At 42.8% G+C, this 24,717-nt stretch overlaps 1 protein-coding gene across 5 annotated transcripts in view; it reads left to right on the top strand.

Moving 5' to 3' along the window:
- Positions 1-24,717, top strand: part of AKAP13 (A-kinase anchoring protein 13) — a 219,313-nt gene that overhangs the window by 26,524 nt on the left and 168,072 nt on the right. The gene's annotated exons all lie outside the window — the stretch shown is intronic.

Below are 24,717 nucleotides of genomic sequence, written 5' to 3'. Positions count from 1 at the left end.
CTTTTTGTTTGCTGGGCCTGGTGGGCATGTGACGTTTTTGGTGGACCCAGAGGTTCTGCAGACCAGCTTCTCTCGACTTGAGCTTTCAGGCCTTGTGATCTGCACATGGTCCTTCTGGCTTCTTGGTAGCAACAGATAGCAGCCCTTCGTGGAAAGATAGGCTGTAATTTTGTCCTGCTTTGAACATGTAGGATTCTAAGCATTTCCTATTAGATGTACTAGTAGTATAAACAAACTGTTTTGTTTAGTATAAGCTCTTTATCCTGATAGGATTGGAGACATCTTATAAAGCAATGACTATAAATTTAAAACTAATATTTGTCATTATTTAAATAAACATAAATCAGGATGGGTATACAAAGAACACAGAAGTTCCCATCCCAGGGACCCTAAAGACAGATGTACTTGGACGTAGGTTGTGTACTTTTTGTCCATTTCCTTACTAAATTTAAGGCATTGCATACCTAATTAATACCTTTTTAAATTTGTGTCAGTGATAGAATGGATATATATTGCAATGGACACAGATTTTAGTTTTAAAGTTACAGGACACACATAGGGGGCATGTAGGATGAGCAGATGTTGAGGGTGGCAAATACTTTGCAGATCTTCTGGTGCAGCGTCTTTGCCACCCTAGTTGGCTTGATACAGAGGACTCCAAATCGAAGCCTTCAAAGTGGAAAGGGGAAAGTACTGGGTAGCATTGTTGTAAAAAGTCTCGCATAGTGTGGGAATAGATCAGTAATTCCAACAACATAATGCTAGAGAGAAGTTTCCATGCCAGGCTGTTAAATGTCATTGCTGTGTTAATTAGAAAGGAAGAAGCCCCTTAGTTTTTATGAAGTTTTCCAACTCAGTTGAAGCTCTATCACATTAGATGCAACAACAAAACAATCAAGCACTTGTCTGGATGCCAGCAGCCTTGTACTTCCAAACTAATTTGGAACAGGCTGCCCAGGGAGGGTGGGGAGTCTCCTTCTCTGGAGATATTCAAAACCCGCCTGGACGCGACCCTGTGCAACATGCTCTAGGTGAACCTGCTTTGGCAGGGGGTTGGACTGGATGATCTCCAGAGGTCCCTTCCAACCCTTAACCATTCTGTGATTCTGTAATTGTATTTTTATAAATCAGTTTTAACTTTTTGAAAAACAAAGCTTAGGACTTGGGAGAAACAGATGCTGATGAACATGGGGAGGGATAGGGCAGAGAATACAGTGTTCTTGGTAATGAGGTGACCTCTGTCTCTCTAATTTTGTTTACCGAGTAGCTATTATTTTTCATATATATAATGTAAAATTTTACCTTTGAGGAACTTCACTTTAGGGGGTGGAGGAGTTCATAGTACTTTCAAGGCCTGAGTTCAGCTCATAATCCAAGAGTGAATTCAGTATCTTCATAGACTAAGGGTGTATGAGCTTTTAGTTCATCAGGCTTTTCAAAAAAAATTCACAAATTTGCAGATGTGTGAGGGACTGGGGGGGAAGCCCTTGCCTCTAAGTGGTGGTAAAATTTAAAACTCATATGGGTATGGTTCTGATCAACATCCATTTCAATGTTCCTGTAAAAAGCTTATGACTTGGCAGGGTTTCAAGGACTGAAGAAAAAATAATGCCTGTATACAACATGTTTTATTAATGTTGAAGGAGTAACGTTGCTGTATTTCAGTGTCTCCCACTGCATTGAATAAGTTCCGTTTGGCTCTTGTAGACTTTGGCTTTTCTGCTGAATAAAACAAGGTGTGACTTCACATCTTTTTCCTAGTAGTCTTGTATTAATCAGGAGTATACGTATTTGCAAGTTTTGGCTAGGTTTCCTCCTTTTCCTTAATTCTCCTGTGTTGCAGAGTAAATTCACAATTCTTGACCCTCAGCTGGTACTGTAAAGTGTATCCGTGTAAACCTTGATGTTAAGCATCATATCCCACTTACTTGCTGTGATGACTTTTTGCCTCCTTTTAAGCTATATGTAAAGGCGAGTTTGAAATTAGGCAGCTGCGAAAGAAGTAGTGTGTTAAAATTTGGTAAATGTGGTTGACCTAATAAAAACAAAGTTAAAAAAATATTTTTAGGGGAAATCAATGTTATAAAACATGAAGATGAAATTGCTGAAAATAATTTGGGCAGCCAAAATGCTGGGAAAGGCAGGTAAGAAAATCCATGCACAAAATCACAATTTACAACCATGTACTGGTGTTACTTCGGTAAGATTACCTCTGCGTTGGGCTTGGCTGGCGATCAAGGAGTGGCTTGGGGAGACAGCTGGAGTGGGATCGCTTGCGGTGTGCAAGGCATCGGATCACGCACTGAAACAGGAGCCTGAATTCAAATACTGAACACTGGCCTCTTTAGCAAGCGCTGTGCAGCCTGGCTGTAGGACACAGCCTGGGTTCTTTGAGACAGGAGAAGCAGTGTGGGTATGTGACTTCTTAAAAGTAGTTTTTGCTTCCTGAGTTATCATACTGTTAAATATTAAGTGAGATAGCTATATCTCCATCTTATGCTTCTGATTTGTGGGTACTATTGCTTAATTAATATTTATGAAGCACTTGGAGCACTTTAAAAGTGCTGTGGGATTGTAAAATACTATTGCATTTGCGCGTACATTCTCTTAAACACGGAGATTTCCAGCTCCTGCTGTGCAAGTGCTTGGCTGAGTCATGCAGGTTCTCCCTGACCCGGTTCTCTCCTTGTTTGCTCACTCCTCCCATTTGACCCCAGCCATCAATTCTTTCCTTGTCCTCCTTCCTGCCACGGGTTTGTCAGTCTGTCCCCCAGGGATCAAGCAGTTCTGTTCCCTCCTCCTCTGCAAGTGTTCAAGGTCAGGTTGAATGGGGCTTTGAGCAACCTGGTCTAGTGGAAGGTGTCCCTGCCCATGGCAGGGGGAGTTGGACTAGGTGGTCTTTAAAGGTCCCTTCCAACCCCAAATCACTCTGATTCTATACTCTCCTCCATAGAAGCCCCTTTAAAGCTAATAGGGGTTCTTATCTCCCCTTGCCCTGTTCCAGGGGTGCCCATGGACATCTTGACCCTCTTCCCCATGCCCATGAGGTTCCTGGCAGCAAATAAAGCATTTCTTCCTCCAGTTCCTCCCTTGTCTCTCCCCCAGGCTCTGCACAGAGGTCTGGCAGTTGCTCTTTAAGAACAACTAACCATTGTTGTTCAACATTTGGACTTTTGATTTGCTTCCCCGAGGACGAGTTGGGTGAGCCTTAGCTGCTCTTCTCCCCATGGTGGGCATGGAGATCCTTGGAGCTAGAGAAGAGGTCAAGGGCAGCAGGTGGACCTGGACAGAGGTTGGGGGTGGATGTGCATGCATGTGGGTGAAGGCTACAAGCCAGAAGTGTTTCAGTGCTGCCTGTGGCAGGGACAGAGTGAGAATGTGCTTTTCCAGGAGAGATTGGGGGAAGGTTCGTCAGGAGCTGATGTGGCTGTTGTGGCCAGATGTGGTTTTCCCTTTTCTGAAGTCATCCTGTAATGGCAACTGTTGCCTTTGCGAGGCACTCGCATTGCCTCTATCTGACCTATAAATGTTTTGAAACTTTTTGGTATTCATCAGTACGAGACAGCTGAACACCAACCATGTGAGCATGATTTGATTAGGTATGTGAAGAAATTCCCACTTCCCAGATCAGAGTAGGCTGGACTTTTAAAGAGGCTTAACATATTATCTGCAGATGAAAACAGAAGTTTAGCACTGAATTGTCTAACAAGAGATGCAGAAATACCAACTGCTTCACCAAAAGCTGAAATCCCTTTGTTTGTAACAAAACTGAAGCTCCCTGGGGCTTACTGGTGTTACCTGCGGCGCTGGCACCAGTGTTTATGGCTGGCATCCTCTGAAAAAAGAAAAGCTCGTGTAACTTGGTCTGCTTCCCCTCGCTGAGCCAAGGCTTTAATTCAAGCATGGATAAAGAAAGGAATTTAATCAGGCTCCTAACGTCGGTCACACTTTGAACGAAGTGAAATGGAGCAGAGCTGAGTTACAGAACACAAAGTTTTTCTTGTGAAATCTGAAGTGTTTGGCAGGTCCCTGAAAATATGCGTGAATCGTCCCCATCAAGTTGCTGCGATCAGCTCCTTGCCATTACCCTTGTGCGTTGAGCTTGCTGCATGGATGATACAGAATAATTTCATTTTTTTTGTGTGGTCCTGTCAGCCAATTCCCTTAGCATCTCTTAATCTTTGATACTTATGGCTTGAGATAAGGTATGCGTTGAGTTGCTCTTAATCCTAAATTAGGTCTATACTCAGTCTAGCAAAGGAGGAAAAATTTTGTTCTGCTGGAACCCTTCTCGGGGGGTTATGTGGGTTTTCTTAAAATAAAATGAGGGGAAGGGAAAGGGGAATAGATGGTTAAGTGGTTTCAGTCTCTATTAATGTTTGCCTACTGCAGCAATAACTTGTATTTCACATCTTTTCCCAGGGGTGGGAGAGGAAGGAAAGGAAGGAGGAAGTTGGTTGTACAATTTTAGTTAAACTAGGTTAGCGCTTGTTAAACTGGTGTGTGTTACAAAAGCTAAGGTGTTTGGGGTTTTTGTATGCTTAGTTGTATCTAACATCCCTAGGAGCCTTGAGTTGCAGTCTCTTGGAAAAATCTAGACTTGAATTGCCATTGTTTCCATGGGGTGAGATTGAGCTGAATGTGCAGCAGGACCTGGAGAGCTGACATTTTTTGCTAATTTAAAGTATTCCTCAGCTCCTGGCAATGCTGTGAGGTGTCTTGAATGTTATCAGCACATAAAATTTTGTTCTGGAGGCCTTTAGCACTTGTTGCTGTGCTCCTTCCCATCTCTTTCCAGCCAATCGTTACTGCCTTTTTTTCTTTTGTATTTCTTTTTTTCCAGCAGTTTGTCTAGCAAGGAGTGGCATTCCACAAACAAACCAAACCTCAGGTAATCTAAGAAACTGAAGAGTTGACCGTGCTGTGAGTGGAGTTTTAGGTGGGGAGATCATCCCATGAGGAGGTCATCCCATGATCTCCTGTGCTGTGCCCCAGCCCGTGAGTAGTGTGTCTGCCGTTCACCTTAGCTGGCTGGAGCTGAACCTTTGCCGTTTATGCCTGTTTAAGAAGTTAATCTTTCTGAAAGGCGCTGAGCTGCTTGGCGTGGTGTGGTTGCCTCAGCTACGGGAGTGTAAACCAGTAACACTAAGGAAAATGAAGGGATAAACATTTGCTGCTCTTTATTTGCATGCGGAATTACAAGAACCTGGGCTACGTTTAGTGACTTGGAACAATTTTTATTTGAACGCTGGCTCGGTCGTGACCTCTGTGCATTTACATAATGAGGCAAAGTATTCAAGCCGTTGCAATGCAATAAGAAAAATCTGTTAATATTGCAGTCCCTTTATTTATATCATCTGACCTTGGTCGGACTAACAAACCAATTTTGCTTAATCTGTTTTTTTCAATTAAACATCGTATACTTAAAGGAGTAAGTTACTGGCATTTAATCAAATTATCTGTGAAGCCTGCCTGTTGCTCTGTGTACTGCACAGGTTGAAAAGCTTTGCCAGTGCACAGGTTGATATTTTAAATTAAATGCATACAAGCAAAGGAAAAAGGGATTAGGGTAAGAACTGTAGAGCTCGCTTGTTGGTATTCCCATGACTTGATTTTAGCTGTAGTTTCTCCTAAACTTATGTTCATATGGCACCATGGGATAGTTGAAGTGCCACTCACTTGGAGGCTCTGGAGTGACATTTATCAATGTGGCCTCCTAGGACAAAGCTGACTTATGCTGTAACCTGTCCCTTCCCAGTGAAATCACGGGTGTGTTTGGCCTTCCATCCAGCTGGTATATTTATAGAGCTGAATTGGACTTTTGTGGAGGGGGAGGAGGAGTCTGGCGATTGCAGGATCTCCCTCCCTTGCAGAAGTGCTGTTGTGTTCTGCAGCTTCTGCCACTTGCTGTCTTTCCCAGCTTCTTCCTGAGTCAATGACTTTTCCATTTTAATGTGAGGTGTTGGGGCTATTTGAGCAACTTTAAAAATCAGGTCCTATAGACAGGATAAGGAAGATATGTGCAAATGTGACCCCTTGTGCATTGTCCCTTTTTTATGTGATAACTGGTGCCAGGTGAGAAGTCCTCTTGCAGGCAGATAGATGGTGTATAGGTTTTTTAGGCACAAACAGTGATGCAGAATGATGTTTGACATTTATGGATAATACTGGAAAAGTCACTGTTCTTTCCTGACTGCTGTTAGCCTTTATGCTTACCTTCTGTGCTGTCGTGACCTTCCAAGATGTGTGGTCTGTATGTTACTAAAAGTGTACAGCATATAAACTTGTCCAGGCAAGAACATGGCCTTGACGCACAATTGCTACCTAGAGCCCTAGGCCTGAGAGAAATATTAGTGCTGGAGATGGTGGTAAGGGGTAATCTTCCAGGTCTCTCTCTATATTTAGTCCTCTTAAGGTTTTAGTGATGCTCTTGGACTGTAATTTTTTTAATTGAAAGGGACATAAATCTTCTTGTTACGTTACAAGGGAATGCAAAAAAGCCAAAGCCACCCTTTCTTTCAATTCACAGTACATTCCTCTTATTAAAAAAAAAGTGCATGCCCGACAGTGATGCTGAAAAGCGTACACCTTTTGAAGCTGTGTGGAAATGAATATTCAACCTATGAGCCAGGAGCAAGCTGCAGCTGGGATTATGTGAGAGCTTTGTGTGGGAGGAATTTAATTCACCCATAGTTTACATAATATAAAAGAGAAGACCCCTCTTTCCTTGACTTAGGAGAGTAGCCCCACAAAAGTCAGAGCTGCTATTCACATGAAGGAGGATTTGCAGATTGCAGTCTAATTTAGATGTATTTATTTGTGTAAGACTGGATTGGTAATACAGATAATGCATGATTTGTTATGTCTGTTAAGCTTTCAGATTTCCATCCAGTTTAGGAAGAATTCACTGGACTTTATCACTCTGGAAAATGAGCCTGTCATTTCCCGAAGAGTAATAAAGAGCGCTGGCAAAGATTGTAATGTCTTGAAAGACCCAGCAGTGTTTCTGTGTAGTGTTTGTGGGCTGCGTGGCACAGAGTGCCCAAAAGGCCAGTTTTAGGTACCTTGGTGTTTTACTATCTAACCAACCAAGGCACGGTTGGTTGAGCATTGCCAGCGGTTCTTGACTTTGTCCATGACTTAGAATGCACAGGAGTAACAAAGCCCCATTATACAAATATGGGAGCGTGGTGGAATCGGAATGAACTTGCTGGGAGTTGCCTTTTCATGGAGGAATTGGGAGTTTCTGCTCTTGAAAGAGACCTCTTGTTGAACCTGTCAGACCCAAGGATCCAATATCAGCCTTCATACCTTTCTCTCACAGTACTTCTAGGAGGGTGATAAGTTGGAAGTGGAGAACCTTTTCACAAGAAGCAAAAGTGAGTATCTCTCACTGGAGGTTGAACAGAGTTGGGTCCTCAAGCTAGCAAAAGTTACAAGATGGCAACTTAATGAACCCTATGCTTTTTCGAGTTATGCTCCTTAAGCTGCTGTGATTGTGTCTGTCTTGGGATATACCTGTATTTCTTTGCTGTGTTTGAACATACTCCTTGAATTCTTTGAATGTGTTGAGCGCCTTTCTCAATCCTATTACATGTGACTGTTGTCTTAACATCAACAACCCAGATGCTAGTCCTTCCCATTTAAGCTGTGATGCATCTGGTGACATTTGTTTGAGAAAGTTTCCTCTTGTTGCTCATGTTCCCCTCCTTGTCCCATGAAGGCATGGAATTATATTTAGTGTTCTTTCCTTCTGCCGCTCCAGTTCAGAAAGGGATGGAAAGTTCTCCATCAAAAATTGGTAAGGATTTTCTGGCTGCCTTAGGGTACTTTCCTTCCAGTCCTCGCCTCTGCCTCGCATTGCTGTGTAAGAGCAATGCTTCCTCAGGGACACAGTATACTTGAGAGGTAGGACACATACTTGCTGTGGTAGTTAATCATTGCGGATGCTGATGTGGAGTAAGTTTGTGTGGCTAAAAACAATGATCAAAGCTAGTTTTTAACAGGAGTGAAGCTGGGTGTGAAAGCTAGGTTGCTGGTGGGACCCTTTCAAAGGGGAAGAAACATAAGCCGCTTTATATTTGGGGGTATAAAGGACATAAAGGATCTCTTTTGTAAGCTGGGTTAGATATTAATGCAGCAGCTGGACCAAGTAGAGCAAGCACTCTTTTGGTAGGTTCATGAACAGCATTGTGCAATGCTGCCTCTGTACACCTTTAGTGTTCATTCCTCTCATGCTTCATCCACCCAGTACAAAACCTCTTCTGAGGATGAAAACTAAGGTGAACTCGTGCTGTTTATCCTTACTAAAGGGTAGTTCTCGGTGCCTTGTTTTTCCCCTTCCAATGCTCTCTTCCAGTCTGCTTCTGCTGAGCTGGCTTGGTGCTGGGCTGCTGCTTGCTGGCAGACAACATGATGTAGTGTGGGAACAGCTTCTCGCTGACAGTGTCGCTGAGCTGGTGATAAAGAGGAGTCCTGAGATATTCTTCTGCAGACCATGGTCCAGATTGCTCTCACGCTCCCTTCTGTCATGTGTTTATCATACCCGCTCCAAGCAGTGTAGGAAGGGGGTGTGTTTGGATTGCTTTCATTTAAAAAAAAAAAATAAATTGAAATATTTGATCAGTCCTGAGAGGTAAGAGTAACAAATATGGTAAAATGTCATACTTCTAATCAGAGAAATTTGACACATCTGAGACGCAAATAGTTGCATTGTAAACTTCATTTGCAGTGCAACAGGCAGATGGGGGATGTTTTACTGCAAGACAGTGTTGCAGGAGAGCTCAGCATTATGCATCTGGGGTGAGGGTATCCTGGGCTTACAGTGAGAAATTCTACAAAAAGAACCAAAACCACCAAAACAAAAAAACCCGCATTATCCCGAGTCTTCTAGAAAAGCATAGCTCGGAGGCATGTCTCAGCATGTATTATGTTGTATGGCTTAGATGCTCTGTGGTCAGTGGTAGTCTTTCCATTCTATGTAAAGTAGCCTTGGGCAGATGGAGCCAGACTTACCTGACTCAAGGGACTTTTCCCTTCTCCTGACTTCAAAATGACTTTTGTTTTCGTCATTTATGTGCATCAGGACCATCCAGTAAAGACACACATGCTTACAATAAAAAGGAGACTGAATCTGCATTCTTCTCTGTTGCTTTTATGTGGGCCTTTTGGCTCATGACTCACAGGCTCTGGTAGAGGTTTCCAAGCCAAAAATGCAGCTGCATTTTTCTGTGTCACATGCTGCCTTGCCAGGTCCAGTAATAGCAACTATTGGACAAGAGAGAAGAGAATAATACAACCTGCCTTTACCGCAAGTGTGTGTGGAATCATACTCGTGGGAAGTTTGAGATTACTTTCATAGCGAGTAAACGTTTTTATAAACTTCCTCCATCTCCTCATCCCTATGCATATGCTGCTTGTTAACACCCTGGATACTTGTGGAAATAGCACTAATAATAAAAGATGTCTCTATGGTTTTGTAATGGAAGACCTATTACCAGTGACTGAATTGTGAGATGTTCCTGGAAGAGTAACATCCAGCAGTAGGGGAGAGGGTTTGAATTACAGCTGGAAAGCATTGAGAAATGCATCGTTTTGGCAAATAGCTTCAGCTGAGAAAAGAAATGCAAAGCAGAGACCCTGCTGGATCCTCGAAGTGGACCTCATTCCCTGTATAATGCAGATGTTTCCTACAACAGTTCACCAGCATGTTTCGCACATCTTCAGTCTCCAAAATGGCACTCTTGTCGATGTCTTTCATCTTTCTAAGATTTTAGTTTTACACTGTGCCATGAAAAGATTTGTCCTGTTGAAAGACAATGTAAAGAGAAAATGGAGCAATCTTTTGAAATGTATTTGAAAGTGATGAGTTGGTAGTTTGGCCCTTCTTTAAAACCTTCTGGAGAAGCCCTGTGATGGTAATTGGCTGCATCTGATCAGAAGAGAGGCTGTAGGCTTTGAGCATGTCCATTTTTTCCAATTAAGCAGGTGTGTCCCATGTTGGATCCTTCCCATAGGATATTGAGAATAAAAGGTGCTTTTAGTGTTTCCTAAGTTTGTAACAGCATTTGGTATCCAGCCCATGTTTCCCCTTTTATGTAATAATACACTTTCTTAACGCACAAATTTTGAAGTGCTCTTTGGTGCATTTCTGTACAAGCTTATGAAACTTCTCTTTAGTACATTACTGAAGTGTTGCAAATACAGACTATGACTGTAAACAGTATATGCTATTGGTGAAAAAAAGAAACGTCTTGGAGGCCTTTATTTTAAAGATTGCTTTTTGTTTTAATTAGCAAAAATGTCAGCTTGCCAGCATTTCAGTGCTGCTTCTTTCTCCCCACTGCAGCTTGTAATCATTCTTCCATGGGAAGATAAGTATCAGCCACATTTTCTTTGTGCAAGATAGTGGAATGTGAGGTTTGTCTTGCAGCTGCATCCCCTTGTGTTGGAGATGTTGGTCAGAGAAGGTCCCCATCACCATGGGGATGGTGAAGCAGCACATCTGGACCACCAACCAAACGTGCTGCATGTTCCTGCACTGTTAGTCTAGGAGCCTTGCTGGAAATAAGAAACCAGATGTGCTTGTAATGGGATTTTGGGTGATGAACAAGACGGTAAGAATCTTTCTTTTGTAAAACTTTTCATTACACTGCAGTATTTCCACCCCAAGTGCTTCAGGACTTGAATAGTGTAGGTGGATTTACAAACTGTTGACATCCAAATGTGACCCTGCCTCAGTTACTCAAAGTCCTACGTTTTAAATTTTCTGTTGAGTTCTGATCTGTAGCTGTCATGTGGATGAGTGTGTCTTTCACTGCTTGATAGATATCTGTTCTGTGATGATATATAAAAAGCTACAAACAAAACATACCTATGTTTTGCCTATAGTTGCCTCACTCAAGATACTATGGCTGCATTTTTAAGTCACTGATTGTATGGGGAAACAGCAAAATAAAAACCCAAACTCCAAGTTCTTCCCCCAGTTATTTCCAATAGTTTCGATATCTGCAAAAATAATAGCCTCCAAGACAGTAGTTTTTCCTCAGTGATAGCAATTATCCTTTTACATTACACATTTTATGTTTATTGTTATTTTAATAACTTGCAGGTTGGATTTATGAAGTGTCTCTGATCCTTTGTCATTGTGAACTGCAACTGTTCAGATTTCTTACTTTTCCTAACATTTTGAATAAACCTTTGCTAGCTTTTCTATCAAAATTTAACTTAAAATTCCCTTTGGGAAGCACTGAGGTGTAGTTGAATCTGCTCTTAGGCAATGTAAGTGTACCTGTGCTCACACTTTCCATGCAAAATGGAAAAGAAATTTCCTGTAGCCGTGGAAGAAGCAGACTGCACTACTCCTGGTCTCTTCCTTCTCTGTTTCTTGTGCCCTGGTCCTGCAAGGTGCCCTTCTAATGTAGCAGAGAGCTAGGTTGCCTGTCTTAATACCAGCCAGATGAGTACTGCTGCCGACCTCGGTGACCTGCTTAGTGTTAAACCACTGCACATTTGCTGAGCAATGTTGAATGCACCAGCGGATTGAGGTCTTGGCTCTCCTGGAGACTCAAGTCCTTACTTCATAGCAATTGATTGGTGATTACTAGAGGAGGATGAGATCCATTTTGTTTGATGTCAGACAGGTAAAAATTCAGGCAAGTGCTAGCCAAGCTAGCTCCGCAGACCTCTGCAAGCAATGAGAAGACAGGCACCCCCAGAGCCTGCTTCTTCCATCCTAAAATCAACGAAACAATCTGGTCTATAGACAGGGAGGAGATGACTAGCTTAGACTGTGCACAATTTTTAGAGAGGTAAAAGTGGGTGATGGGAATCTTCCCCTCCAGGTGCACCAGGTCATTTTTACTCTGCCCTTCTTAGAATAATGCAAACTGTATAAGAAACTGTTAAACATGGCTGGCTTTGCCAAGTTCCAAAACAGGTAAAATTGTCGTGATTTAGATCAAAACCCAGCCTAACTGATAGGAGCAAATGCCATCTATGTTTAGACCATGCAGTTTTCTTTGTCCTGTTGCTCTCAGGCATCAGGAGAGAGGAAGGGTCTGAGAACAGAGCAGTAGCTGAACAAAACAAGGTGAATCAAGGGCAGAGCAGGAGGCTTAACTTGCAATTTCCTTGTCTTTGTTGGTTTAAGTCTGACCCTTCGCATTGTTTAATGTTTTGTATTTAATTTCCTTGGTTGCTTAAGGAATGGTTGAGGCTGGCAGAGTAACTTCGAACTATGGTCAGGTGGGGCATGCAAGATTTAAATAAAGAACCTGTTTTTTACTTTCAGCGGAGACTTTGATGTTTTTTAAAATAGGTCAGAGAAATTAGATGCTGGTTCCAGAGGTGCAGAGAAAGCTTTTAGTCCTGGTTGGCTCATAACTTTGTTCTGTAGCCTTGAGGATGAAAAAAGGAAGTCTAACCTCAAGTGTTCTTGTGGAGCACAGGAGCTAGGTCAGTGCATTAGTGAGCAGAGTTCTGCTGACAGCAAAACTGGATTTGATCTTTTGCTGCATCTCCATGTTGAACTTTTGTTTCCAACCATAGCACTTTGCTCCTTTTCTCTCCCGATGCTCTGGCAGTTGAGAGGTGGAATTTGTAAAGGAAAACAGCTGTAGTTTAAGCTGTGGAAAAATTACTGAAGACAGATCCTTTGGGGTTATTGGGCTTGGTCTCCAACTTTGAATTGCTCCTGTAAGCATTTAGAGACGGGCCTAATCCTGAAGTCATGGGCTTGAGGGGAAAATGGGGGTGAAATTTTTCAGCCTGCAGTAGAACTTGAGTGATCCTAATGCTTTCTTCTGACCTTAATGTCATTTCAAAAAAAGCCCAGAAACAGAAACAACCTCTCGCTCAAAAAAAAAAAAAAAAAATCAGTAGGTAGATGTTTATCTCCTGTGGAAACACTGGAAAAACTTTGTTTTTTCTCTATTTCTGTGTCTGACCCCACCTTCCCGATTCTTCCTTGGTCACGTGCATTCCTGCTAGCCCATTGCCACTCTGGAGGTTTAAATGAGAAGATCTCTGTTGCTTAGGAGTTAATTGGCTTCTGCTGGTTGTCCTTCCTCCACCTGAAGTTCTCAGGAGATCTCTTCCTCTCGTGTCACCCCCTGGAATTCAGATGTCAAGAAAGAGCCCTGCCCTCGTGTCTCTGGTGACCATGGTCACCGGGAGAGCCCCTGGGGCCTTCAGCCGGCTCTCCCCACCATGCACATGTGTCTCTGCAGCCGGCCTGGGCCTGGTTGTACGGGGCTGCCCGAAGAGCAGGCCCAGGGCTCCAGCCTCTTCTCCTGGACCAGGGAATCTGCTCCAGCAGGAGACTAATGTGGCAGAAGAAATGCGAGTCTTGGCCTAGTCAACCCTTGATCCGGCCAGCAGCATGCTTGTGGATGGTGGATGAGACCTCTTGGTGGCAACTGTTTGAGTTTGGCTTAAACCAGTTGTTGAAACCTCACCAGAACTGGAGGCCCTGGCTGGGGGAGACTCAGCAGCCACCTGCAGAAGAGCGTCTCTAAAGCTTAGCTGTATCTTTTCCTGGCACCGTGAAGTGTCAGGTCTTTACTGGATGATCTAAGAGCTGTAAGGTTTGTTTGCCTTTCACAAGGTGGCTGTTTAAGAGATTTCCGTGAGGATGTAACTCTTAATGAAGCTGGCTTTCGTCACCTGTGACCCCAATCACTTATTATGATCTGATGGGTTATTTGTGATCTCTAGCAACCTCTAGTGCTAAATGCTGATGCTGTACACTTGCACCCCTTGCATTTTTCTTTTGGTGGGGGAACAACATAATGAGCATTTGCTACTGCTAGGAAGTAGGTTAAACAGATCAGGGAAGAAGTGGTGATTATGTCAGAATACTTACTCTAAACCCATGCTTTGTTTAGATTTCTGAGCAGGCAGTAAGTTCTGATGTCTTTGTTTTCTGTCGTTTGTAGAAATACCAGCACTTGTTCATTTATCTAAAGCACATTATTTCTTATTATTTGTGCGTAGGGCACACAAGTTAGATTGGCATCAGTGTGTCACTGTTCTCCATGGTGTATATCTGTCTTTCTAGTCCTAAACATGCTATGGAAAAAGTTCACGTGACCTTAGACGTCATGGTGAGCACTTTAATTGAGCATAAGTTGGAGTGCTTTGTAAGTATAGATCAGAAAAAAATGTTGTTTAGCAATAGATGTTATCTGTGGAATAATGTCTAGATTTCAGTCTGCTGCTGTTAAGGGCAGGGCACCTGGAGGGGAAAAAAAAAAAGAAAAGTAAAATCGTTATCTTGAAAAAGATAGCTCAAGCATCAACAAATGAAAAGCACAGAGAATAAAGGTATTTGACCCAAGGTAAGAACAATATTAAATACTGTGGTATGGTCCCTGCCTTAAAATATTTTCGTTCAGAAAAAAAATAAAGTGTTGAGCAAACTTGTGCCCTAAAACCAGACGACTAGATCAGTGGTTTAGATGCTGAGTGAAGACCAGTCAGTCTGGGCACAGGCAGGGACAGGTATCTGTCTCAAGAAATGATAGTTTATAGGGCACTACTTTTGCTGCTAAGGTTGTTCCTCTATGTTGTTGAATAGGGGATTTACTTACACTCTTGGTGCAGCAGGTGGATGATGATTAAATCTATGGCATTAAAGCTTTTTTGTAGGGTCAAACTACTGAGCATCTCTGTGTGGCTGGGAAAAGCTCTTCCGATGCCCTCTGCAAAATGCACTATGTGTGCAGAGAGGTGATGCTTTCTGAGAGCCTCGCTCTCCTGGCGTTGTGCTGCTGCTCCGTGCACCTTGTGTGCATGGATCACGTGCGTGGAAAGGTTCCTGCATGTGCAGGATGGTCCCAGGGAGGGCAGCTGGGACTGGACTGTGGAACCAGGTCACTCCCGCAGTCTGTTTATGAGAACAGCTTGTGCCTATGGTATGGGCTGATGGCCAGGTAGACTTTAGCACTGGTGTTATGCTCCCTGTGGCCATCATCTCTATGTGCTGCTTTGTCCCTTTTCCCCCCACTCATAGTAAAAAAAAGTCCTGGGTCAGATGGTAACCAAATGTGTTACCATAAGCAGGCTATGGTCAGCTGAAGCAAAGCAAAAGGAGCAAAAACTTTCCTGGTCCTGAAAAGTATTGAAAGGGCTATGCATGCCATTGAGGAGACCCTCCCAGCTTAGGAAGACTGGTTAAATATTATTTGTTTTTTAATTTTTGGGGTTTTTTTTGTTTTGTTGCCAGCTAACCCTATTTGGTGCTGTGCAGGGTGACGATCAAGTCCTGAAGAAGGCAGGCTACGTATGAGCAGAAGATTAGCCACAATCGCAGGAATACAGGAAAGGGGAGATCCAAATGGTTCGAGGCCGTGTTTGCAAGAACTGAATCACCACTTGCATAGGTGTAGATGGGTCAATAGGCACTTGGAAACCCTACATGCACATGGAAATGTGGGTAGTGTTTTTGCTTTATTGCTGTGTGCATGCTTGGGTAGTGCCTGCAGCTCCTGTTGACACTCAGGTGGTGTTGCACAAGTGGTGGTTTACAGGTGCACTGGAAGAAGGGTGTGCCCCAGCAATTAGAGTTGGCTTTAACATCTTGTTTTTCCTTCACTTCACATTGCACTGAGCAAAAAGCTACTTCGCTGTACATACTTGGGGTCGGTGAGGAGAGTGAGGGCATTCAGTTGGGTGAAAATTCTTGTCATGGCTTTAACTAAAGATCGTTTGCTTCAGGGGATGGTTGGGAGGAGAGATGCAGTAAGGCCATGAAGGAAAGTACTGGCAGATATGTCAGCAAAGTTGCCTAATTGCCTCGTGTACCTGTAAGTAGGATTTGGTAAGTGACGGTAGCCTTCATGTAATTTGTTTTTGTTTGTTTTCCAGGATGCCTAGCAGCTGGTAGTGAAGTCATCGCAGTGCTAGTTTAGTGACTGGTTGTAACTCTTGATTAACGATGAAGCGGGGAGGAGTGCACTTTGCAGAGAAAATAATGAGTAGGTCTCACTGTGGACACCTCCAGCCTGTGTGTGAAACACATGGGGCGATGCAGGCACATCCAGGATTGCACTTGCTGAGTGAATGCAGAGCAGTAGCAGGCTCAGTTAATTTTCGGCTGTATTTGATGTCAGGCTTTGAGATGCAGGTTATATGGACATTTGCTGATTTGTTTTGGGAATCTTTTTCCTGGTGGCGAAAGCTTGCTTCCTTCCCTGTCACGCACTCAGGAGTTACAGAAGCACTTGGATGTTTGGGTACTGGGTGAAATCTGTGCTATGTGCTAATGCTATTTTATAACGTCCTTTGCTTTTCTACTTGTAATATACTGCGTTACTATGACCGGCCTTTTACAGATATTATTGTTGCAGGTGTCTGCCTCTTTAGAGGGGAAAAATACCCAAGCAACTGAATGAAAACAATCTTTTTGTTGAGGAGAGGAGGAAAAAAAAAAAAGTCAAGCTATATGAAAGCAAATCGGGCAACCTGCTGAAAGGGTTGCAGGGGAAAAGATGCTCTCTGGTTGCATGGTGGTGGTTTCCAGCCAGCCACCTTGATGTAGTAACTGCAGGTCTACTGCAGCTCTAAACAGCTTGTAACAGCACCCTGTGCTACCTTCTGCCTTGGCAAAAATGATTCTGTACATAAAGGAAACAAAATACAAATGCAGTTTAGTTCTCTGAGCTTTGCTGTTGTGCACTCAGTGATATTTGTGTGACGAACAGCATTGTGGCTTCAGCTGTGAAGTGCCTGTGTACTCAGCCTGCCTTACAAGAGCGTGGATGGATCAGAACTAAGTATGTGCCGATGCGCTTTGCAATCACGGACCACATGTGTTAATGCACCCAGAAACAAGCTGCGTGCCCTTTAGTACGGGATGGGCCCAGAGGCTTCTCTCAGATTCCTCAATAATTTCTGTAAATCACACGAGCTCTCCTGTCCTCGCTACCACACCATGCCTCACTCATTGCTTTGCTGCCGGCATCGCTTCTACCTTTCACAGACCACGGTGCGGGTGGGAAAGCGTCAGGGGTGTGGAGGGGAGACGGTGTGCAGGAAGGGTAATATGTGGAAGTAAAAAGTTCCCTATCTGGATTTTAATAGAATTAAGTTTATAGCTGAAAGGGGAGTAAGAGTATGGCATTTTTCTGTTAAAAACAGTGACATACTAGTCATTTTAAAGAGTTCCTAGATAAGGCATATCATCTCTTCTTGAAGCTTTTGTTTGAATGAGCATGTGCAAGTACTGGTAAGCAGCTTCCAAGCTGATACTTATCACACTTCCTTACCGTTGCAGTTTTGGTGCTTTCAGTTTTCTTCCGAGCCCTTCAGTATTGAACATGTGGATTGACCATGACCCTTAACTGCTTTTCAAAATCCAAATAATACTTCTCAGCCCTTATGCTGGTGTAGTGCTTTTCATCTGAACACTTTACAAAAAGAAGGTAAAATTAGGCCACTATGCTGCAATTTGGTACTGTGTTTATTGACATAAAAAGTCAATACAGCGTAAAGGAATATTTCAAACCAAACTATTTCTTTCTTAGCATTGATATAGTGTATGAATAGAAATCAATACTATCTGGAAGTATTTGAGCCTATTCAATAAAAAAACCCCACTCAGAAATCGTGGGGTAGGAGCATTCTCTTCTATATAAACTATTCATGCTGAGTGCTCATCAAATACCTGAATTGCCTTATTCATTGTCAGTGTTGATGGGTGATCTCTCTCTCTTGACCCTGTGCTGATAATGCTTTCTTAAACAAGGCTGTGTCTGGGAGTTAAATCGCATGGTACCGTACAAAAGTCACCCCCCTCGTAAACTGAACAGGTTTCACTGGAGCTGTGTCATCTCTGTATAATGGGATGTTAATGCTGAGAGGAGCGAGCACTACTTGTGAGATACAAGGGGTTGCTAGGGCAGACTTTAGACATATCTGTTGAGTTTGAATGTGAATTTGGGAGGGAGATTTGGGAAAAGGGCTGACTTCACTTTGGAGCATCTCTTCTGCTCTGCTACGGATGGCACTGCTGCTCAAACACTGAGCTCCACCCTTGAGCTTCTGGGGCAAGGGAGGTAGGTAGGGTGTGCTGGAGTGGATCTCACATGTTTGGAGTCAGATGATGGCTCTGGGAAAACATGATCTGCACTATGCAAGTCTGCAGCAAGCTGCCTAAATGCTTAATTGTTCAGCTGTTGTGTAACCCACCCATAATCTGAGTGCTGGGTTGCAGATTTTTGTTGCATCATTACACCTTCTCTTTCATTACTGGTTTAGGACCATTATACAGATCTCCTAATTTATATAATTAAGTGCTACGCAGCTCCAGTGACATGTTGATTGGAGCAGTAAAGTGACTTAATACCGCGGTTGCCCAGCCGGTGTTTGGCAGAGCCGGGCAGCCACACGGCAGTGGATGGAGGCAGCCAGCTTTTGAAGAAAGCGGGAACGTCACTGCTGTGTGGGTGAAGAGGCGATACCATCTGGATTACGTACTGTGCCGGCAGTCGTCTGTAAAGCCTTGGTCAGGTCGCTTCATTTTCTGGCCCTTTGTGTCCCCTCCCAGCATTTATCTGTTTAACCTGTAAACACGGTGGCAAAGGGATTCTTGCTGCGTGCCTCCATGGCTCTCGGCATGGGGGGACCTTGGTCTTGGCTGGCGCTGCAGTGGCAGACAGGAATATACATTTGTACTTTGTATTTTATACCAAGATGGTCCTTAACATGGAGGAGAAAGCTTGTATTAATGTGTTAGTGCATGTTATGCTGGTATTTGGTTTCAACGTGTACATGTTCCCTTCTTTATCCCAAGGATTCTAAATACAGTAAAAAATCTTTATTGATTATTTTTTTTTAAACTGTGTGGAAATGAAGAAGAAAATCAATTTTGTACATGGGAAAAGTCAGATTGAGTGAGTTGTGTAGGCTGCACAGCTGGAGTTGAGTGCCTTGCAACTGATAATGATTTTGACTTAATTCCTGTGGTGATGGAGCTCGATGAGCCTATTTAGCTCAATTTTACTTGTGGGAGTTGAGACAGAGGCCACTGTTGACTAGGACAATTTTGAACAATGAAAGCATGGGGATAATGTCATAACCTTGATCTCATGGCCTTGCTTTGAGCAGGGTGATGGACCAGATGACTTCCAAAGGGCCTTTCCAACTGAAATTTTTGCATGATTTTTGTTTCCAATCACTCTGCCTTTTCTCAGGGTTGTATCCTGTTCTGAGGGTGACATGTCTCCTTCCCAGGAAATATTTAGCCTGTCCTGCTCACGAGCTGCACCCAATATTTCAAAGAAAATAGGCCTATTCTGTTAAGTGGGGGACTGTGGTTAAGTGGCATGTTCCGTTGCGTTGAGGCGTTGTGTTGGTAGCTCTTCTCTCTTCTTTATGGCCATGTTGAAGTAGTCCTTGGCTTCACTGTTTGTGCTTTCTCTGTTTCCTGGTCTTCTGAAGGGGGTTTATTTTGGGCTTTAGCCTGTGCTAGCAGAGGGCACAACTCATTCAGATTGTGACCTGAATGTCATGATAGATGAGAGATGGTTCTTGTGGCTTTGCTCCCTGGATGGGAAGGGCAAGCAAACCAAAAAAAAAAAAAAAAAAAAAAAAAAAAAAAAAAAAAAAATGGAAGGAGAAGAATCTTGATGTTATTGCAGCTTGCTGCTGTTTGCTTTATTTTTAGCTAGTCACTCTGATATTGTTCCACAGTAACAAAGGGGATGGTGGTCTTGCCATGGTGGTTCAATGAAGTGTTAATGCATTGCACAGATTTTAAACTCTCCAAGAGTTTAGTTTTAATATCTCCCGCAGACACCCATGATGGTCTTGTGGAAGCCGTTTGAAATCCTTATCTCAATCCTGATGTGGTTTTACAAGACTGTCTGGAAAGAAACAGTTGCTATTTAGGATGAACGCTGTGATGTGCTTCAGTTTAAAGAAGATCAAATTGCTGGACCAAGTCCTGCTTTTATTATTAGAAAAAACCATAATGGGTCACAAAAATATTATTATTCTTTCAATTTTTTTTCCCTTATGGTTTCAGCCTTCAAAATGTCAATTGTATGCCTTTCAAGAGCGCTTGTTCAGGACTCCCCATGGCACCTCATCTTGTCCTGGGAAAGCAGGTTCCTGGGGGTTATTGCACAAGAGGAGTTTATGGAGCTCAGGTAGATGTCAAAAGGCAAGGTAGAGAGGCAAAAAGCATCCCCGATCTCCTTGTTTTGCTGCTTTGCAATTGCTGGTGGAAGTAAAAAGCAAACGCAAAACTTCTTTCAGTTCTGTGCAGATCTCAAAGCTCTAGAAAGAAAATTTGTTTCTCTGCAGGGCTAGAGTGAGCAGGGAAGCGCTCTTGGTTGAGTGCTTCCTTGCTTTTCTTTTCCACCAATATGGGAATATTTCTGTCTGCAAGTTCAAGGCGACACTGTCAAAAGAGTTTAAGTTTCAAAAGTTAACTTAGTGTATATGAAAGAATTTGTCTCCCATCTCTTGCTAATCAGGATTGATGGGACTCCAGTTTAACATCTTAATTTTATTGCTTGCTCTGCAATGTGTACAATCGTGTGAAATATGGGTATGTTCTACTTTCTGTTATTTTAAAATACTTGGCTTTTCTTCATCCAGTGTGCCAAGTCAGATGCTACCATCTAAACAAAACCCATCATTTACTTTTAGAGGAACCTTGTGTGTGTGTGTCATAAAATGTGATGAGCAGCAATCTGCCTTCTGCTCTGCTGGTGAAAGTGTAGTGTGATGCAGCAGTTAGTGAGTCCATGTTGCAGTTACACTTGTCCAAAGCAAAGCAGATTTTAGACAAATAAATTTTTATTCTTCTGTTTATGTTGCCAACATGTGTCCATTGATTTGTTTCACTGAGTGCTGTAGCAGCTTGGATGCTGCTGCTCTTCTCTAGCTTTGGTGTGGACCTGCTTGACCTTACTTGAGGTCAACCAAGGGAAGAAGTTGCTGCTCTGAACGTGGCTTTGTAGCATGTGACTGTGGGAAATGCCTTGTCCGAGTGGAGTGTGTCCAGCCTCCCTTCCCTAAGGAATTAGGAAACACGGTTCAGACCATGGGACAAATTTCCAAAAAGGTCTTGTGAGCCAGTGTCTCTTGGGAGACGCAATAGAAGCAGGAAAAGGATGTCCTGTAATGAGAATATCATGGTATATAAGTATAGGCTGTGTATTAAAAGCAAAAGATAACAGCAGCATGCAGTTGTACACCCAGCAATTTGGGAGATGAGGAGGAGGAGCAACGTTTTCCTTGACATCACTTGATATGAAATTGTGAGGAGGTTTTATAGCGGGTAACAGCCAAAACTTGGAAATAGGCCAGAGGTTGGTTTGGGTGCCGTAGCTGTGGGATTGGCTGTGTTTGGGCATCTTGGCTATCAAAAGGTTCCAGCTGTATCAAATAATCAGCAGTTCATCTCCTAGACCATTAGTGCCCTCATCTTGGTGCTGTTTTTTAAATTTGTTGAAAGCTGCATGATGGCAATTACAACCAGATGGTGAGATAAGTTGTTTGATGTGTCAAAGCAATCAGCTAGCAGAGCAACAAAACATGCAACGCTTTTCAGAAAAATAAAATGGGTTTGTGTTTGGAGGAGGAAAAAAGATCAAGTTTTGAGGAGTGGTTTCCCCTGTGCCGGGCGGTGTTTGGGAGGGGTAGGTGTTCCCTGAGGAAGAACCAGCAGAACCACTGGAAACCCTGAGGTCCAAGTGTTGGGACTCTACCAAGCATGTGTGTTTGAAAGCCCCAACTGATTTCTCCTAAATAGATTTTTCAACACAGGATAACTCCTTTTTTCACTGTGGTAGTCACTGCCATTCATTTCATTTAGAAATGTAGAGAGAGTACCTTTTGACACTTGGCTCCTCTGCCTGTAAAGACGACATCAGATGTGTATGACCTCTAAGCCGTTGGGCTCTTTTTTGGGGAAAGAACTTATCTATTACAGGAACTACATATATAATCCACAGGGCCAGTTACCTTGTCTTTTTAAAAGTGTAAATAGCTGTAATGCTGTCCTTAAACTTTCTTTCCCTCTCTCTTCCCTAAACACGTTTCAGTAATTCATCAGTGGCATAGGTAATTTCTGCTTTAGCTGTCTCAGTATGTAGAGAGCAAGACCATGAGCAATCTGCCATCAAATAATCCTGTCCTAGCAAACAAGATGGGTTTTCCCCCTATTTTTATTAAATCCAAGCAGAATAGGTTGCGTAAAGGCAAGAGTCAAAAGCACTCTACTTTACCATCTCATTTACTTCAGTAAGCACTGTGTGATATCGTGACTATATGTCCTTTTGGGCAGAAATTATGCAGAGTTACAGGTTAGAATACAGAAATTTTGGCAGAGCAGTGTAGGAACCCGGTTGCTTTTTACAGCTTTCCATATAAAGATACCATATGTCATCATCTTCCTGTGATGGTACAGAATAGGGCTTTTATGTAAAGCGGAATGAACTCGCCCATGAAACATAATTTTTAAAAAACATCTTTTTAAGATTCAGAAAAGATGAGTTATGTCAGTGTTCATCTACACTTGCTAATGATTTCCCAGTAAAGGAAGAGGAGGAGAAGAAACCCACATGGGGAAATCCTTCTTCTGAAATGGGTGTGCTTAGGCATGCGGGAGTTATCCCAAAGCAGTTTCATGGGAAGCAGAGATCAGTTCTTTGGGGAACTGATTCTTTGATGTGGACAGCGTTACTGATTGTGCAGGCTCTTTACATACAGAACTAAAATATATATCTAAGGCTTTTTAATATTCTCTGATTCTTCCTGTAGCAGTCTAAAAATTCCTACAGAATAAAACCAAACAAAATAAAAGCCCAGAGGAAGAATTTTATGATCTGTATTACTGCTTTTTATTGCTAGGCCAGTTGATTTTCTCCACTTGCTAATACTTTCCAAGTCATGAGCATCAAGTGAGCTTGCATGTGTGTCTCCATACACACACCCTCATTCCTTAGTGGAGATGATGAAAAACCTGCAGTGATTCACAGCATACTCACTATCTACTTCTATCTAATCACTATCTACTAGCAGTGTTAGCCATACCCATGTTGCTTGTTGGTTCAAACAAACAGCAGTAAACCTTGCTTTCTCTGCCAAAATATTACAAATGCGGTATTAAAAGCCAAGTTATCAGAGTCTCACAAATGAATGAAAACACTGTTGTTGTACTATATGCCTTGGAGAGAGCTGTTACTTGGAGATCAACATGGGATGGCTAGTAGGAGCCTTGGGTTAATGTTGCTTATTTAATGTAGTTAATCATTGCTTTATCAAACAGTAACCATCTTTTAAAATGTGGTCCTGAAAGTAATACTACAGGAATGCTGGAGGGAAGTTCCAGTCCATGTGTTTGTGACTATGAGGATGGTTTTTACTGGTTAATGAATCCAGAGAGGGTTTACATGCTCTTGACTGGGATTTAAGAGTTCAGGTAATTCTTCTTTCAGCTCCAGTAGTTTGCCATAAGAATGTGATTCAGAAACATGTGACACTGTAATGAAGAAATTAATACACAATCCTGATACTTTAAGAGGAACAAGAGGGTGAACTTTTTTCTTTTTTTCCAATTTGGTCTATGTTTAAATATACATATTTGTAGTGAAATGCTTTTTAGCATGCAGTGCCCTGTAGTGCCTTGTGAAAGACTCTCCCCATTTCTCAGCAGGAACCCACCAGCAGAATGGATAAAAGAGACTTTTAACAATAAAACGTAAGAAAACATTGTGTAAAAGACATTGAGGTGTTCAGGTGATGCTCTTCTTGTGTAGATGAATAAGTGAGATCTGTTGTGCAACGCATTATCTTCTAGTGTTGTATGTTCCCCATCTAATTCACACAATACAATTGATTTCCCAGCCGGTGACTAGTTTTGCCATTGTTACTTCTGTGCTTGTAATTGCACTGTGAACTCGGCAGGTTGGCTCAGGCTGTGAGATTCCCTGATGACGGATGCTTTCCCAACTGGGAGAGCACAGGGGCAGAGCCTCCTCCATCTGGTAAAACAGGAGGAGGCGGTCGGTGTGCCGCGCTTGTGTTCGGTGATGTGTGCGTAGCCATAACCTTTCCTGTTGTGGTAACCAAATGATGGCCTAAGGTGCCCTAATGACTTTGATTTAGCTAATAAAATCTCCCACACAGCATTTAATAAGCTAAAGCCCAACCTGGGCTTTTTCTTCTTTTGACATTTAATCCCCTTTAACTGCTCTTTCCAGGTGTGCTCAGTAGACGAGATCTACTGAGGAGATTTTGCCCCAGAGCAGGAAATCAGCCTGGGGAAAAGTGCAGGCAACCAAGAAGGGCATGGCAGAGACTTGCTGGTAGATTTGGGCTTCATCTGCTGTCCATCACCTGCCATCATCTGCTTTTGGTGCTTTTGTTCCTTCTAAAATATCTAACCATAAGGAAGTTCACAAATAGTTTGATGAAGTCTGTCCTCATGATGAGTGTAAAGGACTTAAGGCCAACTTAGAGGTTTGGGAAATGGTGATGGACAGCAGACCAACAGCTTTGGGGATAAACCAAATAGCAGGACGGTAGCAAATACAACTCAGCAGCGCAGTTTTTCTTAGATGGTGCTGGATGCCCGTGTGGGTGTGTAGATTTATTCTGTGTGGTCATTGCCATGGGTGTGCTCATGGAAGCTTGGGGTGGGTCACAATGCAGAACTACGGTGGGAGGCAATGCCTGCCCCCTGAATGGCTAGCGAGGTAGAGG

The sequence above is a fragment of the Nyctibius grandis genome, chromosome 11, assembly GCF_013368605.1.
Source record: "Nyctibius grandis isolate bNycGra1 chromosome 11, bNycGra1.pri, whole genome shotgun sequence".
NCBI classification, from domain to species: Eukaryota; Metazoa; Chordata; class Aves; order Nyctibiiformes; family Nyctibiidae; genus Nyctibius; species Nyctibius grandis.
This window is presented reverse-complemented; position numbering and strand designations above follow the sequence as displayed.